Source organism: Mixophyes fleayi, chromosome 2 (genome assembly GCF_038048845.1).
Source record: "Mixophyes fleayi isolate aMixFle1 chromosome 2, aMixFle1.hap1, whole genome shotgun sequence".
NCBI classification, from domain to species: Eukaryota; Metazoa; Chordata; class Amphibia; order Anura; family Limnodynastidae; genus Mixophyes; species Mixophyes fleayi.
The window spans coordinates 134,146,161-134,172,084 of record NC_134403.1 but is presented as its reverse complement, the minus strand read 5'-3'; positions in this window follow the sequence as shown (position 1 = coordinate 134,172,084).

Genomic DNA, 25,924 nt, shown 5'->3' with positions numbered 1-25,924 from the left:
TTGTGAGGATATTGATGATGAAGGTGTTGGGGGTGTAGATTGTAGGTGCTGGGATCTAGATGAGAGAAGGGAGGTAGCTGATGCTGGACTGCTTCTTGTTAGTTTTTTAGCATAAGTTTCTGATTTTCCCAAGAACTTTCCATGAACTCGCTTCAAATGGCGTAACATGGATGAGGATCCTAGATGGTTAAGGTCCCTATCTTTACTGACTGTGGCTTTACAATGCTACAAATGGCTAGACAACTGTTGTCAGAATTTGTGTAAAAATAATTCCACACATAAGAGGTGGATTTTTGGGTCTTATGCCCAGGCATGACAATGGCCTTCTTATCACTGACAAGAACTGCTGCAGTCTTTGTTTGAAAGTGTATGAAAATAATATTGTGACCTGTGAGGTGGTCAAAATTGACTGCAAATTACTTGAAATTAGTGTTATTGAGGTAAATAATAATGTAGAAACAAAAAACGAGCAAAATTACGTGATTTTAGCATATTTTAGCTATTTTTCTAAAAAATATAGATCCAAAACCAAAACACAAGAGGGTGGTTTGCCAAAACCAAAACACGAAGTTAATCCAGATTCAAACCAAAACCAAAACCAGAACACGGGGGTCAGTGAACATCTCTATATAGTAGTAGTATCTTATACACAGCACAACCCTGTGGTGTGTAGTGTAATATTGTAGATACAGCAAATTAGATAATAAAAGTCACTTACAAGTGGTTGTCCAGGAATAGAGTAAATGTTGACTGATGGTGATGGTTAGTCAGAGGTTTAACAGCCAGTGGAAACGGATCCAAACAAAATATAAAAGGTAAGTGCATACTTGCCTACTCTCCCTGAATGTCAGGGAGACTCCCTGAAATAGGGGTGACCTCCCTCACTCCCTGAAGAGTCTGGCATTCTCCCTGATGCTAAGCCAGTACAAGACCTGGTTGGCTTCGCCATCTATGGCATGATGACACAGTTCATAAATTGTGTCCTAAGTCCGTGTATTGATGCCTATGAAGGTGGCCATTTTCATGGAAACCAAGATTTAATCTAAGACTGACAGGTAAGACAACATGACTTCAGTAATGTAGAGAGAAATGTAAAAGACACTTCAGTCCCTGGAGATTCATTAGCTGCTTTTCTTTAACGCATATTTGCCTATACTCCGGGAGACTCCCAGATTTCTGGGAGACCTCCCGGGCTCCCGGGAGAGCAGGGCAACCTCCCGGTACTAAGCCCCTCGATAAATTAGTGACAGGGGTGGGACTTAATGACACAAATATTGCATCATATTAGCCCCACCCCCTGCTGTAATTGACCAAAGTGGTGACAATTGTTCAGGGGCGGGGCCAAAATGATGCGATTCATCACGACCCGCCCCCACATGCCCACCTCCCCCAGGGTCTCCCTGAAGTCAACGAGGTTGCCAAGTATGGGTAAGTGGCAGACAGGTACTGTGTCAGGTCCTAGCACAGTGTCAGTGGCAGTAGGCAAGCAAATAGTCTAGTAAGGTTTAGACAAAGCTTGAGCAAGAGTGCACATTCCAAAATCCACAGCAGGAGATAGGAACCAAAAACAAAACCTATAACCAGCACTGATAGCTGTGAGAGGCAGAGATATAAAGCCACACGACAGGTTCACTCATTACTGATGTTAGCTGTCACATTGTTGAAATGGCAGAAGTTCAGCACATAGTAGCACCTCAGGCAGAATTATGTTACTGCACCAATAGTACCATATCCCTAAGTCATGAAAGTACCCCTGCGCCTTTAAGTACCCCTAAAACTGTGAAAGGTGTCTTCCATCTGTCAGCATGAAGATCTTTGGAGAGGACCCAAGACCTTTCCTCCAGGCCATAGCCTTTAAGAGGTTTGACCATGAGACCATTTGAGCCTGAATAATTAAGTAGAGCAAAGCAAAAAAGGAGTAAATTTGATCCTGGACAAACCATGTTATTATGCAAGGGGTACAACTTAGTTTATTATTTTACTCCTTTTTTATGTTTTGCTCCCTGTAATGACTGAGGCCCCTAGAGTCTAGACTTTTTTTTAACAATGTATTCTGGTTGTTCTTTAAATACAACTGGAGGAAGTTTGGATAGTAAAATAGTCAGGTCCAGGCAATCGGGACAGCACTCCAATAATCCCTTTAGGATATGGTTGAGTAGTATGCTCTCTGTGTGGGATGGTTTGTGTTACCTGTAGTTATTGTTATTCTAACCTACATGTCCTAAAACCCCAGGAACGTTGTTTATTTTTGGGAATGGCTTCCCAGAGAGATGTTCAGCTTTAGGGAAAAATGGTAAGGGTCCCTGGGTTGTAGAAGAAGAGAGAAGGGTGGGCTTCATTTACAGGGCCCAGTCCGGGTCTTCTGTTCTGCTGTCAGACTAAATAATGCTGGCATCTGTGAGCTGTGTTTAAAAAGCTGCTAGACAGTGGATTCAGTCTCTCACTACTTGCGGAAAGGGACTGCAGAATCTCTGTGAGAGGGAGCCTGATCTTTGCTGTGATAAAACCGTGCTGGAACATCTTACGTTTTGTTTTAATCTGTTAGTCAGAAGGGACTTGTAGTTAGTGCCTGACAGGCAAGGTGTTCATTTTGAAGTTTCTTTTATTTTCTTGCTTAATAAATCTGTCTGAGGTCAGTTGTACCCAAAACCTTGGACTTTTGTGATCTGTAGACTTTGTATTAAAATGTGTATTTTTATTTTTATATATTATTTAAGTAATATTGATAAATAGTAAAAAAGTATTTTAACATTTTGTAAACAGTAACTATTATTGTGTTTAAAGTTATAATTTAGTGGTTCATCAAGGTTCCCCTTTGAAAACAGTTAAAACGTATGAAATTAAGCTCAAACATATTCACGCCATTTTGCACATGTGCGACCTTGCACTACCATAATGCGATAATGGGCTTGATCATGTGTGAACTGACTTGAACATGGTCAAATAGACTTGGTCATGGCGAAACTGACTCAAGCCTGTTTGACTTTGTCAAATGTCTTGCAATTCTTTAATCAATCTAAATAAATCTAAATTTCCAGAAATTTCTATGGATTGTCGACATTTTTAACAGATTCCAAGAAAACGTTTGTGTTCCAGCATCTCTATTGCTCCGCTATTTAAGTGATCTTGTGCCAGGCCATGATTTCTTAATAAAGTCTTAGAGCCTGATTCATCTTCAAACTGAACCTGCACCAAAGTTACATTTTTTAAACAAGCACGGAACATGAGCATACAAATCCAAGTAGTTCTCAAGATACGTTTCCATTTACATCTGGATATAAGTATGCACTGCCGAAACAGTACTCGTTGTGTGTAAACAGACAGAACAGACTCCAGGATACGTACATGCGTATGTGCAATATAAAGTCCCATCAGAAAGCATGCAAAAGGGAAACATTTAAAAGAAATTACCAACTCATAATACTATAACCATTAATAGAAATATGTATTTTAAAGTAATTGTTTTTTCTTCATTTATTTTAACATTAAATAAATAAATATGTATGTTTGTAATGTGTACTGTACATACAATCTGTTTTTATAGTTTATCTTCCTTTTATACACATGTTCTACGCCAGGGGTGTCCAACCTTTTAGCTTCCCTGGGCCACATTGGAAGACGACGAGTTGGTTTGGGCAGCACATAAAATGCACTAACCCTAACGATAGCCGATCATCGAAAAAACCATAGAAAACATAGTTAACATATTAAACTTACTTGGAAATGAAGTTAGTAAGAGTTAGGAAACCTGTTGCAGAATCATGATTAAAGCAGTAGTCCCATTACCAGCTACAATTGAACTTACCTGCATCTGTCCCTTAGTGGGGTTCGGGGAATTAAATGTCAAAAACTTTTTTTTCCTCTCTTTCTGCACCCATGAATCATTTTTTTTATTGACCAGCTTGAAATGGTCACCGATATAGGTAGCATCGGGAGGACTAATAGAAATCTACAGAGATTTAAAGATAGGGTGGCAGGAAAAATGGCTCATGGAGCAGCCTCCGATGAGGGTAACAGTGGGTGATATTTTCACCCTACTCAGCACTGCATATTTAAAATGGTTTAAAATATTAAAAATACAATCATCTCTTAATATTTATATTAGATACATACAGAGAACACAGCTAGTTCATAATTGCATGGTGCAGAAAGTCCAAATTCAGAGTAACAACAATAAGATACTGGATAATCTTTCACTGCTGCCGATAGTTCGCGCGGGTGACTCCCCTGTGCTGCGCTACGCAATGGATGTCGGGTGTGATGACGTCACCCCCGACATTCACTGCGAGCACCACACGGAGGAGGAGACCAGGGAGGGAGCCGGAGTGCCAGCTGACGTGACCGCAGGGTAAGTATTTTCTTTTTTTTTTTTTTTTGCAGGATTTTTTTTTTCAGTGTTGCCCCCTTGCCACAACCAAAACTCCTGCTGGGCCACATTTACAGGCATGCTGGGCCGCGGGTTGGACAACCATGTTCTACGCTATCTAGTGGCACACATACGTGTACTTTTTAAAATAAAGATGTTGCCGTGACAGTCATCACTGTCAGTCGGCACATACATCTGGCCTGTAGCTGGTAGAAACTCAGGCCTTGAATCGACCACATCTGCATTGACATGCCCTCTGTATGCCCTTACTATACATTGTCTACATTCATCTGACTCTTCCCTCCCTCATTTCGCTCTTCAAGTCATAGGCAGTAGTAAGCGTATTTTTCATTCAGACATGAATTGCATGCAATTGCATTAATTGGTGTAATGTCCATTTCTGAGCAGAGCTATTTCCCGCAGAGCTATTTCACGCAAGATACGCAAAGGGACTTACGTCTGAAGATGACTCAGGCTCGTAGTGTCTTAGTGACAAGACGCACATGAGGTGGTTGAACATGAGGTCTTGAGGTGCAATGAAATCCTGGTGCTGTAGCCCTATGAGTGAGAGCTGCATTGGATGGATGTGCCTCTGTACTCAGCATTTGTGCTCTGAATGCTGGTATGAATATTCCTGCTAAGGAGTAGTTCTATTTAATAAAGTTTACTCTATTTTGTGCCCCTCTCTTCTTTTTTGCATATATATGTAGCTTTCGTATTTTATAGTTTCATTTTGATAGAGTGTATAAAAATAAGAGTTGGTGGGAAATTTACAAAAGTGCAGAATTGTACGTTGTTTGCGAACCACATGAGATGCAGTTTTCAGATCCGAACTGAATTTATTTATTTTTCTTTGGTTTGAAGAAAGAAAAACTGCATCCGATGTCTGGTGATTTGCAAACCCCTAAACCACATGTAGTTTAGGCCAAACCACATGGTAAAACTGGATGTTTCACATCAGGTTTTATACCCAAACATCTCGACCAGCGAAACCAACTTTTTCAACCTGAAAAAGTGATCGGGTCCCTGCACCTAACGGGACTGTCCCAATGCTGAGTTGTACTGTGACTCCTGGCACTCCTGGCCGTTGGGCAGGGCTGCCATGAGGGTGGTACGGGCAGTACTGCTGTGAGGAGCCCGGACAGACTAGGGGGCCCGGACAGACCTCTGCGTCTGTCCGGACTCCCTGGACTGTCCGGACTCCCTGGACTGTCCGTGCCCCACAGTCATTGACCGTGCTGGCCCTTTTTCTTCTTACCTTCTTCTCCGCAATGCTGCAGCTCCGCCTCCCAGGCTCTGATAGGCTGGGAGCGGGGCGCAGTGATGTCACCACTGCGCGCCATGCTCCCATTAGATCTGTGCCCGGGAGCTGCAGCATCGCGGAGGAGAAGGTAAGTTAATTAGGTATTCATTTTTTTTTCGCAGGGGGGGGCTGGGGGACCTTAACTGTGGAGGGAGGGGGGAGAGGGAGAGGGGGTCCTTGACTGTGATTCGGGAGAAAGGGGGACCTTAACTGTGGAGGGGGGGAGGGAGAGGGTAACCACTGTGATTTAGGGGGAGAGGGGGACATTAACTGAGGGGGGAGGTGGACCTTAACTGTGGAGGGAGGGGAGAGAGGGGGACCTTAACTGTGGAGGAATGGGGAGGAGAGGGGGACCTTAACTGTGTAGGGGGAGGGGGACCTTAACTGTAGAAGGGGGAGGGAGAAGGGGGCCATAACTGTGTAGGGGGGGAGGGGACCTTAACTGTGGAGGGGGGAGGGAGAGGGGAACCTTCACTGTGATTTAGGGGGAGAGGGGGACATTAACTGAGGGTGGAGGGGGACATTAACTGTGATTGAGGGGGGAGAGGGGGACATTAACTGATTGGAGGAGAGGGGGACATTAACTGTTCTTGCGGGGAGGGGAGAGGGGGACATTAACTGTGCTTGCGGGGAGGGGAGAGGGGGACATTATCTGTGCTTGCGGGGAGGGGAGAGGGGGACATTTACTGTGCTTGTGGGGAAGGGAGAGGGGGACAACTGTGCTTGCCTGGGAGGGGAGAGGGGGACATTAACTGTGCTTGCGGGGAGGGGAGAGGGGGACATTTACTGTGATTGCGGGGAGGGTAGAGGGGGACATTTACTTTGGGGGGAGGGGAACATTTACTGTGATGAGGGAGTGGGGGGAATGTACTGTGATGAGGGATAGGGGGCGCATGTATGGGGAGGGGGGCCCTGCCAGATTAATTAGTACTGGGACCCACAGTTTCTGATGGCAGCCCTGCTGTTGGGTACAAAGTTAATACTGTCAAAATACACTACAAGCTCTTGTGGCACTACAAGTGCCAGCATGCACGGACAGTCCCTGAGTGTTCTTGAATGCTAGTGTTTGTAGAACTACAAAAAGGAAAAAATAAACTCTACTAGGCACTTGGTATGTCATCTCTGCACAAGCCATTAATTCCTGAAATGATGCAGAAAGACATCATTTCTAAAGCTATAATTGTGCATGTTCATGGAGAGTGCTTTAGACTGTGCCCTGCTGTACTTTTTCCCTCTGTCTAATAATTAAAAAAGTGATAGTTGGCGGCCACAGCCATGTCTGATTTGCAATTTTCCTGTTGAATTATTACAAAAATACAAAATTACCTATCAATGACTGAAAACTTACAGTTTGCAATACAATTGTCATCATCTACATCAGGCCTGTCCAACCTGCGGCCCTCCAGGTGTTGTGAAACTACAAGCCCCAGCATGCATTGCCAGTAGAAAACCTGTTGATAGCTGGAAGGGCATGCTGGGACTTGTAGTTTCACAACATCTGGAGGGCCACAGGTTGGACAGGCCTGATCTACATCATCATCACCCTCACCACCATCAGCAAAGACAACAACTCTAGATATACAAATGACAATTTATTTTGTATCTTTGCAACTGCCAACCGGTTTGTCAGAACAAGTGTGTTTCTCCCAAAGGAGAGATTACTTTATATATATTGCACGAGGGCCAAAGTTCCAAGCTTTGTTTCCTGGGCGACCTCTACTGACCATTTGTGCACATAGGTTGTCTGATTCATCAAGGAACGTAAATGGCGATATGTGTCAAAATTTTGCGCTAAATTGCTCTGCGCATACCCAGAAACTAACTATATGCCAGAGAACACAAGAGCACGCATTCATCTTTGAATACAAATGACACGACAGCCTACAATTTCATGAGCGTAACGAGAAGGGAAATTAACGTATGCACATAGTTCATTTACAATAAAGGCGTGCCAAGGTCGAGTGCACGCAGCAGAAATTCAAGGTTTGGACATCTCGAAAGTACGTGTTTTTCTGTCGTAGTTATTATTCACCTAGTGGAAAGCTGAATGGTGAATGAACAATCTACAAGCTCCTTCCCCCCCAAGCCAGCTGGACATTAAATCAGTAGCTTTTTTTGTTTACTGAACAGGCCTTCTTCAACCTAATCAGTCGATTTATTTACTATCTAAATCTATCCCCCCAACACAACATTAAATTAATAGCATTTCCCATTTAATAAACAGACATATGCCATCACCAGTCCCAACACTACATTAATAACATTTCCATTTAATAAAAAAGGCCTATATCTCCACCAGCCCCAAAATCAAGTTAATAACCTACAAATTTCCCCTACATTTAATAGTGACTATTATTGCTAACAAACACTGCCTTTTGACTATACTGATGTGCTCTCCAGTCAATTCTCCCCCCTGTTTTCTCTAGCCCCTCTCCCCCTGTACTTTCTAGCGCCCTCTCCCCCCCGTTCTCTCCAGCCCCCTTGTCACAAAACTTACCTGCTCCACACTCCAGTGCTGCCGATTCCTCTGTCTCTGTGTAGAGGTCAGCACTTACTGGTTCGGGTAGTCACATGATCATGGCTAGCAGGCGGCATATTCAATCCTGCAGAATATATAAAGCTCACTCTGACATTGCAGCTGTGTCAGAGCAACAGGTATTCATACCCAGACTGATATGTTGTATTGCTGCTGACCTTGGCTTCCCTCGCCATTCCATCTTTCCATCTTGGATAGTGCTTCTGCCTGTTAACCTCTCATGTACCAGTCCTTGCTTGTTTAGACCACTCTCTCTCTCGGATCCTATTTTTGTACTGCACCATTGCCTGTGTACCAGATCCTGGCCTGTTATTGGGCTTCTCTTTTGCATACTCATTTTGTTCCTTGTTACCGCCAGGGTACCAGTCCTCGCCTAGCTGACCTGCTTTCAGTTTTCCCTTTCTCTGCGCTGTGTTACGCCTCGTGGCTGAGCAGAGTACTGCGACCTATGTGTTCCCATCCGCAAAAAACCATCCTGCTTTGCGGTGGTTCTTGGTGAAGACTGGGGGACCCATTAGGCTCCGAGCCTCTCTTTGGGCAGGTCTAAACCAGGCTAACACTTGCATCCATCACCCCACGGCTTTCTTCCTGAGACAATCATTTCACCTCTGTTACTCAATGTTCTCTCGAGCCACTTCTCCTCCTCTGTTCTCTCCAGCTCCTCTCTCCTTCTCTCCATCCACTTCCCTTTTGTTCTCTCCAGCCACCTCTTCCCCCGTTCCCTCCAACCATTTCTCTACCCCCCCATTCTCTCCAGCCACCTCTCCTCCTTGTTCTCTTCAGCCCCCCTCTCTCACCCTTTTCTCTCCAGTCCCGTCTATTCACTCCAGTCACTTCTCCCCACCTGTTCACGCCAAGATTAAACATAACTATCCATTTTGCTAACTATAATGTTATGTGAATAAATCATTCTTTCACTATTTATTTTAATGTGGTAATGTATTCTGCAGATGTAAAATTAATGATACCTATAGACAGCAACAGAGGAGTGCCAAATAGTGGACAAATACTAAAAAATAAATGGTTGCTTAGCCCTGCAGGTCCTTTAAGTTAATAATCTGTAACTCATTTGGATTTATGAATGTAACCCCCCCCCCCCTTTCTCCAGCCCCATACTCCTAATTGTTTGTATACCCCTTTCTCCAGCCACCTTTCCCCCTGTTTTCTCTGAAGTGATGTAATTAGCTTTTCTTTTTATCTCTTCTTGCTTCTCTGCTTCTTCTTTCTTCTTTGCCTTCTTCCTAGCTCCTCTCGACTCCTCAGCACTGACAGCATTGTGAATTCCAAGTGCTGCTGATAGCCAGGTAGATTCTGAAATGTAGGCAGCACCACATTTATATTACTTGTAAGTCTGCGGCATGGACAAATAGCGGGATTGTATTGTGACCCGGGGTGATCACACCACCTGCACCACCTGCACCACCCCACCCTTGTTATGGCCCTGGTAGACTCATACACCCATTGCATTCCAGGAAGGAATGCAGAATTATAAAGAAGAAAAAGAAGAAGTGAATACTTAGATGATACCCAACAATTCTTAAACATTTTAGACCAGGTTTAAAGGAAAAATCCTATTGCTGAACAAAGCTGTGTAATAGATTTAGAAAGATCTGGCCAGTGCAGCAGGTGCAGTGGTCTGTCCACCCAATCCTGATCAATCTAACCCATTGCTTAGCTAAGCTATTACACTGCCAGTCTAACAGTCTGCAAATATGAGTAGTTTTGCACAGTCACATGTCAGGTGTTTGCAGACCCCAGATAGTCTTAATAAATGGTACTTTAACCTTGATTTCGTGACAAGCCATAACAATAGCAGGGACCTATGTTCTTCTATGTGGAGGGTCTGGAGGAGATAAAGCAGCTTGGGTAAAACATTAATTTTATGGATGTGTCTTCTACCTCATCATCATCATCATCATCAGCTATTTATATAGCGCCACTAATTCCACAGCGCTGTACAGAGAACTCATTCACATCAATCCCTGCCCCATTGGAGCTTACAAGCTAAATTCCCTAACATACACATACACACACTAGGGTCAATTTGATTGCAGCCAGTTAACCTACCAGTATGTTTTTGGAGTGTGGGAGGAAACCAGAGCACCCAGAGGAAACCCACGCAAACACAGGGAGAACATACAAACTCCACACAGATAAGGCCATGGTCAGGAATGGAACTCATGACCCCAGTGCTGTGAGGCAGAAGTGCTAAACACTACGCCACCATGCTCACCAAGATATGTGCAGTAACTTCCAATTTCTAATATATTTCTGGACCAGGGGAATGTGGTTTGAGGACACATTTTGGAGTGGTTTATTGGCATACAATCCTAAATACTTGATACGTTCTGAATGTCATTTAAACTAAAATGATCTTGGATGTTAACAAAATCTTGAGTGCTTCTGATTTTCTTGTATTGATTTTAAAATAGGAAAGACTGCTAAAGCTTTGAAATTTAGCCAGTAAATTTGATAAATAGATGTGCGGAAAACTAATAAGGCATCTGCATTTAATGCAAACTTATGTGGCACTGTTATACCTCAACAAAGATTGTGATAATGTTGTGGTTGAATCAGGAGAATATTTCACAGAACAGTTTTGAAAATGTTGCTCATAACTACTCTAGTGATACTCATAGGAGTAAAGTGTAATTAATCTTGTGTTATAAATGAAGTTGGACTTCTGGAATATGTCATTCCTTGTAGCCCCTTGACTGTAGAGGAACACCCATTACAGTTACTGTTATTATGAGTCCATATTAACTATTGTAGCCAAATATGAAGACACTAATTATTTAAAATATAGTAACTTGCTTGTATCAAAAAGAAAAAAAGTGGAAAAGTATTTTAAAATTTCATTAAAAAAAAGAAAATAATTGTTCCCTTTCTTATATTCCAAAGTATTTCATTTTTATTGCATGCTATACTGCTACCATATATAATAGACTCTTTTTATTACATGTGGCAATTGTGTGTGTGTCTGTTAAACTTTTTAATACACTGATGAGAGTGCGCCTAGAAAAACTCATCTCCGCTGATGCAACATGACACATAAAACAGGTACCATTTAAAGTATTAAGCCCAGAAAACTACCCGCTCTGAGCTGGTACAAAATTGAATTCTTTTTGGAGTGGGAATAGCTGTAAACCCCTCAACAATGGCAAGGAACACCCATAAAATGTGCCCTCTCCATCTCATGATTTCATTATGATAAACTCGCTCTACAGAAATGAAATCTAATTTCTGCACTGTTACTCAAAGCAAGATGCATTGGCACTCAAATGCCTTGTCACCACCCAACTCTTTCCCTCTGCTGCGAAAATTGCTAACTGATTTAAAAACTTTTACCATATCATAAAAGTGTTGCTTTGAATAAGCTCGACCTGCATTTAACCTTCCGGCTTCATCAGGGAAAGCTGTTGCCCTGATGATTATGTACCAGACAGTACAGGTGCCCACAAGATTATATGCCAACCAGTAGATTTGCCCCCATGATTATATACCAGCCCAGCTGAGAGCCCATTTATTTATATTTAAGTCCACAGAGGGCCCATACAAATACACACCAGTTCAGCAATTTGGACATTTAATTATATATCAGTTCACTAGAGCTTCCTTACTATTATATAGAAGCAAAGAAGATTGTCTATAAGACTGTATAAAAGTCCAGCACAGTGCCTACTTTATAATAAATACTAATTACTGTCCCATTGGTTGACGGGAATGACTAGTGATAGCACTCTAAGGATACTTGCAGCACTGCTGAATAGAACCAGTGGCGTGGTTCTAACATTGTGCTGACTAACCTGGAACCAATTCAAGAGCAATGCACAATTCAACGTCCTGTGACCCCAGGCCAACAGGCACTGTAATGAGAACCATGCCAGTAGCTCAGATACTCTGGTGTGGAAAACAGATTGTTTTCAATGAATGAATACAGAAGGCTTGAATTAGGATCGCTATTGACAAAGGATTTGGTCAATTCCGAATTCATGGACAAATTGCTGGATTCGTCTGTAACACCAAGACTCATGACTCCATGATTCGGTACATTGTTAAAAATATTGATTACCTTTTTTTTAAAAAATGGTTATACATGCAATATGTAACAGTGCATACAGTGCATACAGTATATAGTGCTTCTTTATTGAGAACATACAGACTCATACCACAAAGTCAAAATCTGATAAGTCACGCTCCAATTTCATACAAACACACCTCAATCCATTCAACCCCATTGATTTTTAAAGTCCCGCCCACTTTTTTTTTTTTATAATTCCAGCCCTTTCTGTGTCAATGAATCCAGAATGCCCCACTGCAGTCAGTATAGTTGAGAGGTATGCAGACTAGAGTAGGCAAGCAAAACAGTTTTTTTCAAAACACACTTCCATTATTATTACTACTACTACTACTACTATTACTATTACTACTGCGACTCTTAATGATAACAATAATAATATATGTAAGACATGTAAACATGAGATAATTAAAGTGAAATTGAAAGATGAAAGCTTATAAACCTTAATTAAAAAATAACTTTGACACGTTTATATGCTTTTTGCTAGCCACAGTCAGCCAATGTAGGTCAACTCCGTACTTTCAAATCTGTTTTGGATTAGCGAGCCTGTTTGTACAGCTTGTTATCTTTAAAAAATCATTAAATTACAGAGACCTTAGTACAAGAAGTCCAGGCAAGAATCAAAACAACAGCCTTTATTTGTACAGCAAGACTGTAACAAATGGCTGTGACACCAACATTTCATTCTTTTTTTTCCCCTTCAGTCATGTTTTTCTTCAAAACTTCATCTTGAGTACATACTTTTTTAGAAGTTGTACTATGGTGTCCTAACAAATGAAGTGTATTATTTGTGAATACAGTTAAAACTGTATTGACGGCATAACCAGCATTATTGGCTTTTGCCACTAGTCATTGTAGTTTCCATTAAGATATAAAAAAGTTTCTTATTTTTGTGCAAGTTTTCTTATTTCATTTTTCTGACAGTCAATATGTAATGAATAAGAAAATATGTTAACATACACAATGTCAATCATTTTGTAAGTTTCATTACATTTCCATTAGGTGGCTATGAGTTCTTTCCACTTAAATTGGCACAACCACCTACCACCTAAATTTGCTAACTTGATTTCTAGTCTAGACTAGTCTTATTATATCCCTTTAATTTCCAGTAGGTTGTACATTATCCTACATATAATGTCATCATCGGTTTATACTGATATTTCATATTTGACAAGGCCAGAGGCGGAATTAGCGAGCTGTGTGCCCCGATGCAGGGAGACAGGGAGGAGGGAACCCGGGCCCCCAACCGTATGCATCGTCCATGCAACAGGCCCCATTATCTCCATGGGCCCCAGTGCACATCACCTGCCGCACCAATAGTAGTTCCGCCACTTGACAAGGCAATAGATAGTTCATTCCTAACCACAAACAATTCAACAAATACTGATCACTATCTAATAAAGAAAATAGTACCATGAGCATTTAATCTTCCAGATTTAACATAATGTTGATCAGACAAATCGCATTTCTGTTTAATGAATTCAAGTAATCCAAAAAACTAAAACCATGTCACAAGGTGGCCTGGACGAGCATGGAGTAGCAAGCACAGTTACGAGCTCTCCATCCCAGATATCCTGTTGATCTCCGTTATATAGTGGAATAAAGAAACTTTTGGACCCAAAACTGTGCATCCGAATAGTTGCTGTACATAGTGTACCTGTTTTGATAGTGCTCTTGCCATTTTACCCGAGACTGGGAGAGAAAGAGTTGAGCATCTAGGTAGAGGAATACTACAGGCAGTCTGTGGCAGTTTGTGGCAGTTGATGACTGCTGGGACATAGCGCCTCTGTAATACCACATACTGGCCTAGGTGAACACAGCCTGTGATATCCATCTGATACAGGTACATTTATATCCTTGTACAAGTGAGGAGTAACTGAATTGGGCTCTGGACTTATTTGATTATCATTATCAGTGTTGTTGGAGGAGATATACCTTTCTCTGTGAAGATAACTGGCTGCAATGCACTGCTAGCAATACAATCTGAGCTGTACACCTATATGTAATTAAAGCTATACAGGTTACAGGGTTGCATATAAGCTTATAGGATAAATATCGTCCCATCTTTCCTGTGAAATTATAGGCAAACATAACCAGTCCACCGCAGCGGGAAAATTGGACCGCTTTGCTCGCTCCTCCACTACAGCCTCTGGTTTAGGATATGCATCACATCCCGTAACCCCCCCTTTGTCGGCTCCACTGGCGGACCCTGAAGTTACATTACAGCAGGTCCTGCAGGCCATTGAGGCATCTGAAAAGCGTGTTACGGATAAAATAGGAGAAGTGCAGGTGGACCTCTCTCTTCTCCGGCAAGACGTACAAAAAATCAGGGAGAGAGTGGGTTAAGTGGAGACACGTATGTCTACATTGGAGGACACTTCTGCACCAGTTGCGGGCCGGTTGGAGAGTCTGGAGTCGCAAGTCTCTCTGTTTAAACAAAAGCTTACGGATATGGAGGGGCGTTTGCGTCGCAGCAACATTCGGTTGGTTGGATTGCCCAAGAAGGCAGAAGGTTTCTCCCCAGAATCCTTCTTGGAAAAGTGGTTAATCCAACTGTTTGGTACAGATTCATTTACAGCCCAATTCGCAGTGGAGCGGGCCCACCGTATTCCAACTCAAGCACCCCCTCCTGGAGCCCCCCCACGCACCTTCATAGCCAAATTGTTGCACTATCGTGACCGAGATACCATTCTACGCTTGGCTAGGCAGAAAGGTTCAGTGGAATACAATGGTCAGCGAGTAGCAATGTATCCTGATTTCGCTCTGGATGTACAAAAGAACAGGGCTGAATTCATTCCGGTGAAGAGAAGATTGAGAGATTTACAGATCCCATATGCCATGATTTTCCCTGTCCGGTTGAGAGTGGTTTCGGAGGGCCGTACATCCTTTTTTGATACTCCCCGAGAGGCTGCAATTTGGTTGGACCGCCTAGCTGCTGCTGGACGCTGATGCTGGATGAGTACTTTTTTATGTCTCTCCTGATAGTCCTTTGGACATTGCTGATTTGTCATTGATATTATGCATGGTATTTGCTATACATAATGTAATTTCTCTTCTGTGGTACAAAAAAAAAAAAATGTATTTCGCTCAGGTGGGGTCTGTGATTTTCAAACTAATATTAAAAGGTCCACTGTAAAAAAAAAAAAAAAATATCTAATGGGCTGAAGAGCCCATGGCTTTAAGGCCGTTCTTTTCCTCTCTTGTCTCAATTCGCCCCTTTTCCTTCCTTCCTTTTCCTTCCTCTATCTTCTGGTATTTTGCGGGTTGGCGGGTGACCTTTTTTGGTAGTGTGCTGGCCTGCTGAATATCTTAAGGTAATTTTAGTTAGGGTTTAAGGTATACTTAAGTTGGGTGGAGTATACAGGGTGGGGGTATGGGTTTAGTATTAAAGTTATTTACCTTGTGTGTAGTTTTAATGTTATCGCAAATATATAGACAAGGATTATATGTGCTTATAAGTATGTCAATGTATGCTCTGCAGGGGTGTGGGATGCGGGGTAGTGAGATAAGAGGGACTACTATTATATGTATTCTGGTACATCTGATAAGGAGCTGAAAATTCTCTCCTGGAATGTGCGGGCCTAAATAATGCTGTGAAACGTACTCTTGTACTAAGACAAATTAGAAAAAATGATCCTGATATTGTTTGTCTATTGGAGACTCACTTACACGGTGATAGAATACTCGCCCTTAAAAAAGCATGGGTAGGTAGGGCATACCACTCTACGTACACGACTAATTCTCGAGGGGTCTCTATATTGGTACATAAGTCTCTGCTTCTCCTTGGAAAAAATTCAAGTGGATGCAGGGGGAAGGTTTGTACTGATGAAGGCTGTCATTAATTGGGTTCCGGTGATTCTGTTAGCTGTATATATACCCCCACCATATAATGGTGAGGTGTTAAGGAAATGTGGAGAATTCATGGCATTGTTCCCAGATGTTCCAGCCATTTGTATAGGGGATTTTAATAATGTGATAAATGGAGAGGTGGACAGATGGCGAGAGAAAAATGCTGTAGTTGGCAACTCTAAGTCCGCTTTTTCTGCTCTGGTTGAGGAAATGGGGTTAGTAGATGTATGGCGTTTGAGGCACTCAGAAGATGTCCAATTCTCCTGCTTTTCTACATCACATAATGCATTTTCAAGAATTGATCTGGCTCTGCTGTCACACTCTCTGGTACCGCTGGTAAGGAGCGTGGAATATAGGGCTAGGGGAATTTCTGACCACTCGCCCCTCTGCCTATCTATTGATTTTGCAATTGATAGAGGCCAGTCCTTTTGGAAATTAAATCCCTTCTGGCTCTCCTTGATGGGTACAGGAGCGACCTTGGTGACACAGTGGGAAGGCTTCTTTGTAGATAATCTGGTAACAGCAAGGCCACCTATAGTTTGGGACGCTTTTAAGGCTTTCCTAAGGGGGACATTAATTGCTGGCATAGCTGAAATTAAAAAGTCGTCCAGACAAAAAGAACAGATATTAGAGAAAAAGTGTAAATCCTTAGAAGCACAATACATTGCGGACAAAACTGAGGTTGCAAGGGGAACATGGCAGTTGGCCCAGAGAGAGTGGGTAGAGTATGTATTTGAGAAATCCAAACGTAAATTTCTGTTTTCTAAGCATGTACGATATGCAGAGGACGGTAGAAATGGTAGCTTCCTGGCTTATCTGACAAGGGCGGAGAGGGCAGATGCAGCAGTACCGGTTATCTGTGATGACAGTGGGGTTAAGAAGTATCTGATGCCTGATATTGTTGAGGTATTTCATAAATATTACACAAATACATATAAGTCACAGGTCAGATATGACATGGATACGTTACAGCAGTATTTGAATGGTATCTCCCTTCCTGTCCTCTCCGATGATAGTAGGGAGTTTTTGGACTCACCCTTTACTCTTGAAGAGATTGATATAGCTATTATGTCATTCCCTAATGGTAAAGCCCCTGGAGTAGATGGAATCCCAATTGAATTATATAAAAAACACCGGCCCTTTTTTGTGTCTAGGTTGTTGGATACATTCAGTGAGCTGGGTGAGATTGGCGCTCTTTCCCCTTCAATGGCAGAGGCAATAGTGGTGGTGCTGCCTAAGTCAGGGAAAGATTTGTTGTACCCTGTGTCCTACCGCCCGATTTCACTTTTGTCAAATGATGTTAAGATTCTAGCAAAATTACTGGCTTTGAGGTTAAGTAGAGTGGTGCTGGAATTAATTCATCCGGATCAGACGGGATTTATGTCGGGCAAGTCCATGTCTATCAATCTTAGAAGGCTGTATACTCTCCTGCAGGTGCGGTCACCCTCTTTTGAGAGTGAAGTTGTGGTGTCCTTGGACGCAGCCAAGGCGTTTGACTCGGTGGAGTGGCCATACCTGTGGGAGGTATTGTCCCGATTTGGAGTGGGCCCGGAATTTATAAAATGGGTTAAACTTTTGTATTCACATCCAGTGGCGCGGGTCTGTGTCAATGGGCATCTTTCTCAACAATTTCAATTAGAGCGGGGTACTAGACAGGGATGCCCGTTGTCTCCGGCCCTGTTTGCATTAGCAATAGAGCCGCTGGCCTGTAAGATCCGGCATGATAGAGAAATTGTGGGACTTAGATCAGAGCACAGAGAGGATAAGGTGGCATTATATGCAGATGATATGCTGTCAGGGCCGGACTGGCCATCTGGCACTTCTGGCAAATGCCAGAAGGGCCGATGGCCAGATGGGCCGGTTGCTAGCTGGCCGGCCCCATCGCTCAGCACACAGACTGTCATGCCAGAATTCAGCATGACAGTCTGTGTGCTGAGCAGTGGGGTCGGCACTACACTTACTTCCTGGTGTGGTCGCTCCTCCCCTCTCTTCTATGAATGGCTCTGGAGATGTCACATGGGACGAGCACCATGTGATAGGTGCCATCCCATGTGTTAGGAGAGACTGTACAGCGCGCTGCGGAGCGCCCAAGGTAAGAGGGAGGTGGTAGTTTGTGTGACAGGAGAGCTATATGTGGACAGAGGAGCTATATGTGTGACAGGGGATCTATATGTGTGACTGGGGATCTATATGTGTGACAGGGGAGCTATATGTGTGACAGGGGAGCTATATGTGGACAGGGAAGCTATATGTGTGACAGGGGAGCTATATGTGGACAGGGGAGCTATATGTGTGACAGGGGAGCTATATGTGTGACAGGGGATCTATATGTGTGACAGGGGAGCTATATGTGTGACAGGGGAGCTATATGTGTGACAGGGAAGCTATATGTGGACAGGGAAGCTATATGTGGACAGGGAAGCTATATGTGGACAGGGGAGCTATATGTGTGACAGGGAAGCTATATGTGGACAGGGAAGCTATATGTGGACAGGGGAGCTATATGTGTGACAGGGAAGCTATATGTGTGACAGGGGAGCTATATGTGTGACAGAGGAGCTATATGTGTGACAGGGGAGCTATATGTGTGACAGGGGAGCTATATGTGGACAGGGGAGCTATATGTGTGACAGGGAAGCTATATGTGTGACAGGGAAGCTATATGTGGACAGGGGAGCTATATGTGGACAGGGGAGCTATATGTGTGACAGGGAAGCTATATGTGTGACAGGGGAGCTATATGTGGACAGGGAAGCTATATGTGGACAGGGGAGCTATATGTGTGACAGGGGAGCTATATGTGTGACAGGGGAGCTATATGTGTGACTGGGGATCTATATGTGTGACTGGGGATCTATATGTGTGACTGGGGATCTATTTATTTGTGTGACAGGGTATCTATTTATTTGTGTGACAGGGTATCTATTTATTTGTGTGACAGGGTATCTATTTATTTGTGTGACAGGGTATGATTATAGTGTAACAAAAAATAACACAGAATTTACTGACAGGCGCCAATAAAAATGGGATCGACAAAGTTAAAAAATATATAAATCAAGCTCTGAATGACAATGAATACAAATTACCCAAAAAATAACCCCCAGAAAAAATATCCAAAGAATGACCTTTATGATTATAGTGTGTATGTGTGTAACAGTATAACTATAGTATGTGTGTGTGTGTGTGTGACAGGTTATGATTATAGTGTGTATGTGTGTAACAGTATAACTATAGTATGTGTGTGTGGGCCGGTGTATGACCATAATGTGTGTATGGGTAGCTCTTAATATAATGTGGGAGGTAGGCTGTTAATCTAATAGGGAATTGCAGGTGGGGGCTAATTATTGGGTGCTATTCTATTTGTGGGGTGAAGATGGGGGCAATTTAATAGTGGGGCCTATCAATTTCAGATGGAGTGATTGGATTTTTAATTTAATGCTGGGGTGCTTTGGAGAGAGGGAAATAGTTTTATTTATTAAATGGGAATACTATTTAATGTCAGGGCTAGTTGGAGGGAAATAGATGTATTTATCAAATGTGAATACTAGTACATTAATGTTGTGGCTGCAGTGAGGCCTAATTTTAAAACATGGATGCTATATTGATTTAACACCAGGGCTAAATTTCATCTGCTCATTTTTTTCTCCAAATAGGGCATCCAACATTCCAGGATCCAGACAAGCAGCAACTGATCTAAAGACACCAGCAGCCACAAGTGGTGACCATGACAAGACAGGTAGGAGAGACCAGGACAGTCTGCCAACTGTTCTGAATTTGATGGGTGACTGTCCCACTTAGTCAGGATTTGGTCTGACTACAAGGACAGTTGGGAGATATGTCCTGCTTCACACTGTACTGCTTGTTAAGGCAGAACTGCGTGCACCAAACAGTAGTGCACACTGTATTGCCTTTGTATTTGTCAAAAATTTGTCTAATAGCCAAATTGCATCATAGGAGCCCCCCTGACTTAAGTGCCCGGGCCGCCCGAGCCTTAATCCAGTTGGTCAGCAGGAGGATCTGTGCTCCGTCCCGGACAGGGCACAGACTGCAGAGGAAGCCGTGGAGCTCTAAGTCTCACGAGATTTATTAATCTCATGAGACTAAGAGCTTCCCTGCTCACTCTACAGGAATGTCAGCAGCATCAGAAGCATAGATAAGTACAGTGGGCTGGGGGTGTCATAATGTATCTGGGGGGGTGGCGTAATGTGGATGGGGAGGGTCTGATAAATGTAATGTTTTATTATAATGTATGTATCAATGCACTATTTTGACTACGCCCCCAACATAATGTAGCAACGCCTTTGACGGCACCGCCACTGCACTGCGGCACACATTTTTTTCCCCAGCTTATCAACAGAGGTGGGCCTGTGTGCTTTAAATGCCAGGGCTGATTTTTAGTCCCAGTCCGGCCCTGTATGCTGTTGTTCCTTTCAGATCACGACACTTCCCTAAAACATTTGCTGCGGGTGGTTGATGGATTTGGGTTTTTTTCCGGCCTAAAAATTAATTGGGATAAATCTAGCGTGTTCCCTCTGGGATGGAAGTGTCCCGTGACAATGCCAGAAGGCTTACAGTTAAAATGGGCATCGAAATTCAAATACTTGGGAATATGGATCTCTAATACCCCCGCTAAATATGTAGAACTTAATTTGCGGCCCCAGATCAAATACATTAAAGAAAAAACTCATGTTTGGAAGAAGCTCCCACTTTCTGTCTCCGGTAGGATAAATTTAATTAAGATGATGGTGCAGCCAAAGTTTTTATTTATACTCCAGCAGTCACCTGTATATATTCCACCCTCCATTTTCCGATGCATTGATAGCTATTTGATTTCATTGGTTTGGGGAGGGGGAAGGGCTAAGGTCAAGCTCAGCTCGCTGTATAGATCCAGATCTTCTGGTGGATTTGCACTTCCTAACTTGAAATTATATTATTTTGCCTCTCAATTGGTCCACCTTAAGGCATGGGTTTCGGACCCCGATTACCATGAGCTACATTGGGTGTTGGTACACCAATTTAATCCTAATCACACTCCCTTACAGTCCCTGCTGGCGGGGCGGCTTGGTATGCGGGCTCCTCCGCTCCTGATTCAGGCAGTTAAGATTTGGAAAATCTATAATAAAATAATGAAACAAACTGACATTGATCCATATACTCCTATCTGGGGGGCAAAGAAATTTGAGAAGTTGAATACAGTGAAGAGGGCCAGGGAGTGGTCTCGGTTGGGTGTGGTGTCGGTAGGTCAGCTTTATGATACAAATGTACTTAAATCCTTCGAACAGTTGGTTGGGGAATTCTCTGTACCCAGAACAATGTTTTATTCTTACCTTCAGTTACGACACGCCCTAAGCACACAATTTAAAGTGGAGACTTTGGTGTTTGGGGTGGATCCACTGAGGAAACAATTACAGGCCTTGGGTTATAGAGGTCTGATCTCTCGAATGTATTCATGTCTTCTCTATGAATCCACTGCAGATGATTTGGATGGTTTGAGGAATCAGTGGGAAATAGATATTGGCCCTTTATCAGACAAGGAGTGGGAAATGGTTACAGACAGTACTAAAGGTTATACTTCATCATTAAAATTTCAACAAATACAGGTGTTTATCTTACACAGGGCCTACTTTACCCCTATTAGATTGGCAAAATTTCGCCCGGATGCTACCCCTAACTGTCCGAAATGCAATTCGATCAATGCTAACTTTTGGCACCTTCTATGGCGAAGGATCAGGAGATGTATTCAGGTTACTGGAATTGAAGTGTCTCTTAGTTCACCGGCCACTTGTCTCTTTGGGCTCCGATTGAAGGGGAAAGTTAATAAACTGACAAAAATGTACATTTCACAGTTATTGATGTTGGCTAAGGTCTGTATAGCGAGGCTGTGGTTGGCCCCGACGAGTCCCACGGTTAAAAATTGGAAGGCACTGGTCAATACCACCATAAGGCATGAGAGATTTGTTTATACTAGCAGACAGGCTCTGAAGGAATTTGAGAATATATGGTACAGATGGTTAGAGTCTCCATTCTATCCTATGTCATCTAGTACAGATGCTCTATCTACTTAAATGTATGGCTACCGCAGTTCTTATAATGCCCTGCATGTGTAACATACTTATGTATAAGCATTTACGATGTATGATCCTGAATGAATATAGCACATTTATTATTATTATGCTTTAATGTAATCTTGTAAATTCCGTCATTTAATTCCGATATGTATGCGATTGTTTTTTTTTTCTTTTTGTTGTTTAGTATGTTTATATCTTAAAAAATTTCAATAAAAATACTGGATTTAAAAAAAAAAAAACCATGTCACAAGGTAAGCAAAGGTTAGATTCTGAAGCTATCCATAATACTTTGCGTCATTTTATCAAGTGGACTTCCAGCATTTGTTTACATGTTATAGAAACATGTGTTTGTTAGGAACTCTCAGAGTTATATAACAATGCTAAAAGGCTTGCCTTGATTTTTAATGTACAGGAGCAAACATTGTAAATGTTGATAGTGTGCATATTCTATATTGTTTGTTTTATCTTATTAAAATATTTTGCTTATGCATTGGTGAAACAAATGCTTGCTGACAATCTTGCATACTATGCAATAAAATACATTTCATGTCCCTGTAGATTCCCAAAGGTTTTCTGCACTACATGTGACATATCAGACTACTATTTATTGGCTGCAGGTGCAGGATGTCTTTGACTGTGATGTGGGCAATTTAATTCCACATGAAAAATGTATCTCCTGATTACACTTCGAAGTCAAGTGCATCAATGGCATTATCCTATATACATATTTCTACTATTAACATGATAGAGCTTCCCACTCAACATATAAATCAAATTTATGTTATCATTGTGTAACATGTGATTAAATATGTTTTTTCCTCAGGAGACTATCAGGAGACTGCTCTGTACATAGAATAAATCAGAATCTTGATGCAAAGTAAATGCATAAGTTTCACCACGTGTTTTAAAAAATTATCTTTAAAGACAATTCTTAATATACAGCATCTTATACACAGACACTTTGCATTTGATTTATGTAAAACTGCAATCATAAATCTTCCATCCCAAAGGTTCAGTATATAAATGTAGGGTTATTCTGGAGGGAGAAGGAATGAAACATTATTTTGATTATTGGTTCAGTCTTATTTACGTCCTAAATGAATCATGGGAATGAAAAGACATTGGGACTGATTTTTATTACGTGTCACTTTTTTGTGTATGAAGCTTTTTATTACATTGCTCAGAAAGCACCTCCATCAAAGAGCAACTTGGAAACGCAAAATCATGGGTGACATTAAAAGTATGGCAAGAGATATGATATCCACCAGCAATGAGCCGGGGAAAAAATGTATGTCTTTTTGTGAAATGAAAATGGCTATGCACCTGACTGTACAGCAAGTAATGCCCCCCAAAATGCTTGCTCTGTAGACATATGCACTTTGCTGGAAATTTAGGTGCACTTTCCTCCTGTGTCCAGTTGGAGCCACTTTGTATTTTTAGAATGCTCTCAGAATGATACAACTATGCTTGACAAACATATAGTAAGTGTCAAAGTCGTATAATTGGATGAACGAAAGTATATTGGTTAATATTGTTTTATTTTGGTCGATTGCACTCAGTATGCCACGCTACACGTGGCATACGGCGATCGCATGGTAAAATACGCACGTACACACTCGCATTACAACATTTAGTTATTTGTATAATTCATATTCATATTGGTTCCGTTACACTGTAATTTATGAGCAGATAGTATTTGGTTTATTATTAGTTTATATAATATGATTATATGTGCACTTCAGTGATATATATGGTTCAGATAATAGGAAAGGTGGCATGTCTGGTATCATATTAAAACCCTATTCATCAGCAGCTGCCCGGTGCAGTCGGCGAAGAGATCGCACATTGCATACTTTAGTTATAGATATTAGGAAATAAACCTTTCCATGATGCTGACTATGAAATGCTCACATCCCCTGGAGAGACGACCCCCACCTTTGGATTCCTTAGATTGAATCAGCCTATGACCTGTTTACCCTGGACCCACCCAACGTCTGGACCTATAGAAACAAGCTACGTCATCTCTATTGTTCACTCTGTAACACTGTACTGTATATATAATCATAGCTGCACCCCCACTGGCCTCAGTCTTCACTGATCACAGTATTCAAAGGTGAATCACTGTCCACTGGTGCCCGTGGTTAGCGCAGCATAGCGCAAGCGGTGTGTATTTATCTTTTGGTATTGGCTGTACTGTACTGTATCATAATATAATAATGTATTGAACTGTTGACTATTTACATCTGCTAAAATAAATCACTTTGTGCGTTAGAAACACAATACAATCGCTTGGGCAATGCTTATTTGAAAACGATAGAATTACTTTAATAATTTGGGGGCTCTTGAGTTAGGAGGTTACGTTGCCGAAAGGTATGCAATGCTGACGGAATTCGGTTCCTCAACAAAGGGTGGATATTGACGGACGGGTCTCATACGGGAAAGAACGCAATGTGTTTAAATCCTGTTGTCCATTTTGTGTTGAAAAGTTGCGTAATCTGAAGGAATGCTAACTAGAATCTAGGGACAAGAAAGAAAAATGTTTCTTTTTATTGTCGTTTTGCGTTTTAAAAGGTATTGCATTGCCTAGTGTATGTGTGCTTCCTGTTTAGAGTGTATGAACTTCTGGTATTGTTACCACATGTTTAAACAATCATGTTCATAGTCTGTTATATAAGCATTTGTTAAAACCTCTGTAAAACTACCATTGATTGGGAAACCTATTTTCTGTGCAGAAAACAAAAGGTTGTATGTGAATGGTATGCATAAAGATAAGGGAAGAATTTGCATACTGTTGAAGACAGACAAAGAGGTGATTTACTATTGAAAAGACAGGGATATCGGTTGCTGCCTGACCAGGGGGACTGGATGGGCAAGGTTGTGTTTGAAATAAGAACACTATTCTAAGTAGTATGTGGATTTTTATGTAGCATACGGTGTATTTGAATAAGTAGTATGTGGATCTTTATGTAGCATACGGTGTTATAGGTAATATACGGTATTCTAAGCTGTATATGGTGTGGGTTCAGGTAGTATGTGGAATTTTATGTAGCATACGGTGTTATAGGTAATATACGGTATTCTAAACTGTATATGGTGTGGGCTCAGGTAGTATGTGGAATTTTATGTAGCATACGGCGTTATAGGTAATATACGGTATTCTAAGCTGTATATGGTGTGGGTTTTTATGGCAGTATGTGGTATTTTGAGTAGCATACGGTGTATTGAAGAAGTACGTGATTTGAATAAGTAGTATACAGGGTATACGGTGAAAACAGATTTTGTGGTAGAGTCAAGGGTATCGAGGAGCTTATAGCCCTTTAGTCCGCAATGATATTTCTGTGTTAGGAGGTGTGTGGGCGTAGCCTGTGAAACCATCCACGGATAAAAATCTCTAGTAGGTTCTGCTTGAAAGGAGAACAGGTAAAAAGCCTTTTTGCGTAGCATTGAGAAATAGGTTTTTTTCACAATGGATGCGAAGCAAACGCTAGTTCAGCAAGATTTCTCATGTTTAATAAATATGGTGCATACGCAACTGCATATTGCGACAAGTGGGTCAAAAAGTTTTGAGTCAGAGGTGTTAAATATTGTTAGAAATAAAGTACGATTGATTAAATCAACAAAAACGAGAATTAAACATGAGGATTGTTTAAAATTGTGGCAAATGGAAAGCAACACGTGGCAGAGCAGCGAGTGCACAGCGGAAGTAGGTGTGGCGAAAAATGCG